Source organism: Falco cherrug, chromosome 2 (genome assembly GCF_023634085.1).
Source record: "Falco cherrug isolate bFalChe1 chromosome 2, bFalChe1.pri, whole genome shotgun sequence".
In the NCBI taxonomy this organism is placed as follows: domain Eukaryota; kingdom Metazoa; phylum Chordata; class Aves; order Falconiformes; family Falconidae; genus Falco; species Falco cherrug.
This window is the reverse complement of record NC_073698.1, coordinates 87959995-87966745: the sequence shown is the minus strand read 5'-3', so window position 1 is coordinate 87966745 and position 6751 is coordinate 87959995. Positions and strand designations below refer to the sequence as shown.

The window sequence follows — 6751 nt, the reverse complement described above, 5'->3', positions numbered from 1 at the left end:
CTTGAACTTGTGTTTAATTATTAATTCTGTAGCCAAAACCACAGCACAAACAACAGACATTAAATTGAAGCAAGTATATTAAGAAACACAGCATTATCTCAAAAGTAGTTGTCCAAACTATTCAGCAAGCACCTATGAATCATTAACATGTTTTTGAAATCAATTCTAGTTTATGGACAGTTTGGTAACCAAACCAGAATAAAACAGAGCAAAGCAGATTGCAGTTCAAGAACATTTGGGGTGTAATACTTCGGGGCTCTGCTCTGTTCCAGAGCACTTTCAACTCTGTTACCATCACTCTTTCTTGCCAAAGATCAATCTGATCTCTGACACCAGCAGCTGCTCAAAACTTTTTGAGGTCATTATTTACCAGTTTAATCAGTAACAGCAATGTACCTCTGAACCCTGTGCAGTCCCTCATCCCATGATCCTTTCTTTACCCCACCACAAGCCTCTCTAAATTATGCCTTCATCTGCTTTGCACAACAGGACTCAACAGGTACAGAGGTCCTCACATTGGCCTGCACACCATAGACAAATGCTGTCTCAAGGTTTAAAGTCTTCCTATCAGACTCTTAAGTTCTGTCACTCTTTAACCTTCAGACTCTTTTCATGCTTACTCTTCAAATTTTTAGTGCAGTATGACATAAAAAAAAAGCTTTAAGCTGGAATGCTGCCTTAAGCTGTTTAATTGTGATATTTAATGGGTCATTGTGTTTTTAAATTTGCTGTATACAAAGACTAAAAAATACAGAAACAATCTCTTTAAAAGAAGTTTACTTTTTCAGATGTGGCTACTGTTGATAGATCTAACTAGAGATTGGGTGAAGGAAGTGGCTGAGGAGAACTGACAAAAATACTTCTTTTGGCATAAAGGATGCCTCTACAATAGAAAGCACAAGTGGCTCAATCTGGGATCCTTTCCCAGGTGAAGAAGATAGGTTGCTGTTGCCCTAAAAAACAGAGGATCTTCATATAATCCTATAAAGAAGCCACATTACTAATACTTTGCTAAGTTGCTACTATTCAGCTTGAATAAAATATTCTCTGAAGCAAAGATGTCCGTTTATGCTATTACACCTTGAGGTTTGGAGGTTTTTTTCTTCTGTTTCAAAGGAAGCCTTGTGAGTCATTTGCATGAAACCACATCTTTCCAGTTTATTAAGGCTTCATATAAAGAAATTCTATTTCAGAACAACTAACACAAAATCATTTTTCCAAGCTGAGTTACAGCATAAATGATACATTTATTTGCCTTCAAGTAATGAGTTCTTCTTCAAGGCTTTACACATTCATCCTAAAGAAACAATATTTTTTTCATTTGCATATATCTCATTTAAAAAAAATAATTTAACCAGAACATTAAAATTTCCTTTTTCAGCTTAAAATTATGAGACATATTTATTTAAATATATTTCTGTGCATAAAAATTGTTTTAATATCCTCCTCCATTCTCTTTGAGGTGCTTGCATAATGACAGTGCAGCAAGTAAGTAATAGGAAAGAAAAAAGTTTGAGGTTTGGTTTTTTAGGTTTTATTTTCAAAACCAAAAAACACTAACACTTTTTAATCATAATAAGGTGAATGTTTCATATTCTCCATAAGTCACAATTTATTGTTAAAAAATTGTATGATAAACAATATGTTAGGAAGTTACAATACAGAAAAAAAATCGAACAGTGAAATCTATAGAAAGGGTATAGAATTAACATGGTACTGTCAGAATGTCAGAATGTACCTTCTAGTGTCTGTTCCATTTGTACCAGATTTAATTAAGGATTAATTAAAACATAATTTTATGAATCTCTTGACAAAAAAATTGTGGTAATCTTTTTTTTTTTTTTTTTTTGGGGGGGGGGGGCGGGGGGGGATTGGTTGGTTTGTTAGTTGGGGTGGTTTTGCTGTCTTACAAGTCCGTTTCTTTATTGCACTTTCTTCTTCCAGACTTCCTCATTTCCACAACATAGTCAGACTGTCACTTCTGATCAGGTTTGTTTTCAATATGTACAACTCTTCTTGTTCTTCTGTACTCAGGCTTGTCCACCTGAATGTTCACCAGCTTTATCTTGTGTCTTTTTGGTCTAGTTCTGTCTGGCATGTTCAGCTCTAAAGTGTTACCTTCCAGACCTATCCAGTTGTTCATTATAGGTCAAAACTACAGACTGGTGGATGGAAAGTTGTACTGATGCTTTAATATTAGCAGCCACAACTCCATTAAGAAGACCTCAACAGTTAATAATTGGCATAAACGAGGAAGTACAAGTGTCCGAAGTGGGTATGTTGATTTTAGCAGCAACCGATTCAGAAAAATAAACAGAAAATATAATAGAAATATTTTATCCACTTTATCTTTAAAAAAAAACATTAATCCTATGTAAAGGGAGATTCAGCCTCCAAATGGGATTTCTGTGACACCTGCAAGAAATTAGCCAATAATGATTTGGTGCAGAAACTGAAAGAAAATGTCCAGTAGCAATATATATAAACAAACTGTAAAAAGAAATAGATCACTGATTTTATCTTCCTTTCTTGTGGCAGTCTGAAAAGAGGTTGAGATCAGGAACTGCTTTTTCTGTTTCATGTGGACAGAGCTCCATAACACAGTGTACACAGTGGACATGGCAAGAGTACAAGTGTTAATAAACAAAGAAAGATCTTAGCCAGAGAAAACTGCAGGGAGTGGGTGCCTGACAGAAGGAAAGCTGTGATGATAGCCATCACTCCAGTATTTCTGCTTTTCCTCCTGTCCATTAGAGGAACTTAAAAAAGACCGTGAGGCAACTTTGGTCAGTCTGGCATTGGACCAGCTTCATCTCAGACAACAATTATACTAACAACTTTGCTGCTGAACCTTTATACCACTGGAGTTCAGTGGTGCTTACCATGAAACTGAGATAACTTATATCACAACAGAATACTTGCAGTGCAGGGATGATGGTAGAAATTGCTCATAATATGCTGTCTGTAAAAGATATGGTACACTGGCCTATATGTTGTTTGTCAGTAACCCTCTATTGCACAACAATTCACAAAGTTTGTCTCTGGAGATAAAAACTTTCTTTACTGTTCATGTCAACCAAGTCAAGCCAATAACCATGCAGACCATGCTTGATGAGGTCAAGCATCTTGTTATAGCCCTCTGCAGATCCTTTAGATGGGAGAATTTGCATATGAGATAATGAAGGATTCAAAAGAATGGAAAGAAACAAATATTACTCAAATCTCCCACTGTTATCTGAAGATTTATTGGGATGTCATTTCATTTACTGTCAATTAGAATTTGTCTTTGTATGCCTGAGTATACAACTCAATGAGTTAATATAGTCAGACTGACAGGATTTTCCATGTTAGTACTTCCGAATTTCTGCCTTTTCATATAACACTATAAGAAATTTTGAGGTAAGAATAGGGTAATAATGCACAGGAAATATTGGGGTTTTTTTTCAGATTTGGGGGTGGTTTTTGGTTTGTTTGGGTTTTTTTCATTAATGCAACTTTTTATTCCTGTATAAACACTACTGGTTTCCTTATTGTCACTACTGTGTTCCCTTTTAATAGTAGTAAGATTATTTGATACTTATTTTCTACACCTTCCCATTATTTTCATTTGGCATCATCTATATACTTGTATCTGCTTACCTTAATTACAGAAAAATCTTACTTTGTGATCAATACCTTACTGAAGAACGTTACCAAGATATGCATGGATTGGCTTACCTAAAAAGAAAATAATACAGGGTTGGGATTTTTTGATTGGGTTTTTGGGTGCTTTTGGGGATGTTGGTTTTTTTTTTTTTCATTTGTTTAATTTATTTTTCCTCAGTGCTAGACAGGTTTAAAGCAAAAATTCAAGAAGAGCCAATAGCCCATTCTTTTATGTTGCAAAAACATACTTTAGGAGTCCTTTAATCTATCAATAATTAGACACTATTTTTTATAATTCCCTTCTAGAAAAAACAAGCTTTGTATTATAAGAATTTGGAGCAAAGCCTTTCATTGTGGCATTCATTTTGTAAGAAAAGTTATAATGCACAATTGAACTGCATATTCATGAATATTACTTATGACACAGAACATTATTTTGCATAACATGGTAAAACCTGCTGTAATACTTGAAAGGAACTGTAATTGTAGAGCTACACTACAATGACACATGTTGAGAAAGTATAAAGTACAATACACATAATATTTTTTTTAAAATTAGAGTCTCCCTGAATCACCTCCCTAGCTACTTTGCTGAATCATTGCCAAAATACTATATACAACTTCACAATGCTTCAAATCCTTTCTTCCAGAACACTCATTTCTCAAACTTTTGGATGAGATTTTGAGAATTCTTAAGAATCTCCCAATAGTTTCTTTTTCTTGGTAAACAGTAGCTTTGACAAGAATGTCATGTTAGGCAGAAATAGCAAGAATCTTAAAAAAACCAAACAACCAAACAACACCCCCCTCCCATTTCTTAGAGCTCTCTGTGTTATAATTTTTTCTGTATTAGCATATTTTTTGACTAATCAGCCCTTTTAGCAATGAGATAACTGCTGTAAGATCAGAATTATATTTAAATAAACCTTAACTCTCTTTTCCCCTTCTAAGACACCTATGTGTCATGGACTAATTAATCTGCTTAGTTAAAGAAATATTTCACAACTACTTGTAAGTTAAATATGTTTGCTGCCATTAATGTTTACAGTAAATGGGAATATAGGTAGAAAAAATAATCCTATTTTTGCATTAATATTTTCCTCACTAGATGTGGATTTATGGATATGTGGAATCCCGTTTCAAGCTTTTAGTGTATCTATAGTTTAGTAAATCTTATGAAAAATGTTAGCAATTTATGAAATTATTGGAGATAAGATTCATTCTGTTTCTGGGGAAAAAAATACTTTTTTTGCAGTCCTCAGTTGTTATTCCCATTTGAAATAACTGTCTGCATTTTTACCTCCCAGTCACACAGAGCACTGAAGAGGAGCTGTACATCTTACTTGTAGTATAGGAAAAACATGGAAAGAAACCTCAGGAGAACAGCTGAAGTAATTTTCATGGGGAAGCAGGAAGAACAATAAGATGCAGTCTCATAAATTCATGTGAAAACCCTATATCTCCATCTTACTTCTGTTTGAATTGGCAGTGGATTAATTGCTTTTGGTCCATCATCTTTTAACAATCAGAAGGGAAAAAAACAAAACTTTGATGACACTTACATTAGGAACAGAAGTATAACTAAAAATAAAAGACAAAATTTACATTCGGGTAAAAGCCACTGGGAAAACATGAGTTCATACCCATGCCAAATTGTAACACTGTTTAATTTTCTGCTAAGAAGAAGAGAAGAAATGGTTTCTATATGCTCTGTTAGTAACCACAAAATAAATTCAGTGGGGAACTTCTCTACTGATGCTGCAAATATACTACAAAATCATTCACAGAAAGAAAGAAAGGTAATAAAAATGCATTTCACTAGGTCAACAACTTCAGCATAAAACAGGTAAACACATTCAGTTTCTGTCTATCAGAGAACAGTTTCCAATTAATCTTCAAAAGATTGGCAGGTAACACCTTCACATTCTTAAAACTGTTAAACATTTGGCAGCATGTTATTAGCCCTGTACATACCAAAAATATGCTTTGTTATTTCCTTCCTGCTTCCATGCTTGGACATTTCAAACAGCCAAAGCATATGTAATAATGACAGAAATGGTAAGAGTTTAATATGCAATGTTATTGTTAGCATTCAAGCTTCTATGTATTCCTTTTACCATTTTGCAGCATGAATGTTGCAAGAGATGGGTATTTTGAAACAGCAATGTAAAAATGATAAAGTTAACATGAAGTCATGTTTTACATTTCTCCTTGATGACATTTTTCTACATAAAAAACTAAAACTTCTTACTGAAAATGTGAAAGTACCTTTATTTTTTTATTATTTCTATGTTTGTTTTCATGGATTTAACTAGTGTATATTTCCCAAAAACTTAGAAATATGTTTTTTACTTAAATTTTAATGACTGATAAGTAATGTTGCTTTTCTGTGGTTAAGACCATGGGGAGTCATTGCTGTAGTCTACCATATATAAAAGTCATTGAAGTATCTTTATAGGGCAATGGATTATGGGACAGCTTAATAAAAGGACAGTAGATAGGCACAGTGTTTTTCTGTAGTTCTGAGATCATCTCTATAAAGGCTCTGTTGAGACAGGAAAATCTTCTATTTGGCTGCTTATTTTCCCACGTTGCAAGATATACTTGAGATTGTTTAATGTTTTTCAGACATTGAAAGAAAATGCTCAAGAAACTGTCTGAAAGTATTTGTTATCCATTGCATCAATCTGAGATATTGTTTGATTATGCTCAAATAAATATTTGGCAGGGTAACAGCTAGTAAATTGACCTTCTTAGTATGGATGTTGGCAGCAAAGCACTACTGCACCCTTTATATGTACTTTTTACTTTTATTTCTATTGCATCTAATTATGGGAAACTTGTAACAGAGAAAAAAAATAATTATTAGTTGTAAAATCAATGCTGTAGAAAATGGATTTTAAAGCACAATCTAAATGCAATGTTAGATGCAGTTAACATTTGAATGTTGAATTTTCATTGCTAAGTGTGAGAAAAGTGTTTTAGTTCATACTGTCCTCCATATTATTAGACTAGCAGTTTATGGAGAAACTGTACAGAGTGCTGTTGAGACTCTCCCATATTATTTCAACCATTGCTCTTTAAGTGTAATCAGTCACTTGGTGAT

General features: G+C 33.7%; 1 long non-coding RNA gene across 1 annotated transcript; it reads left to right on the top strand.

Annotated features, from left to right (window-relative positions):
• The first annotated feature begins 451 nt into the window (after positions 1-451).
• LOC114016982 (uncharacterized) lies at positions 452-5867 on the top strand. The gene is made up of 3 exons (XR_003561766.2): positions 452-499; positions 1945-1989; positions 4953-5867. It is a non-coding gene; the product is annotated as an uncharacterized LOC114016982 (long non-coding RNA).
• The last annotated feature ends 884 nt before the right edge of the window (positions 5868-6751 follow it).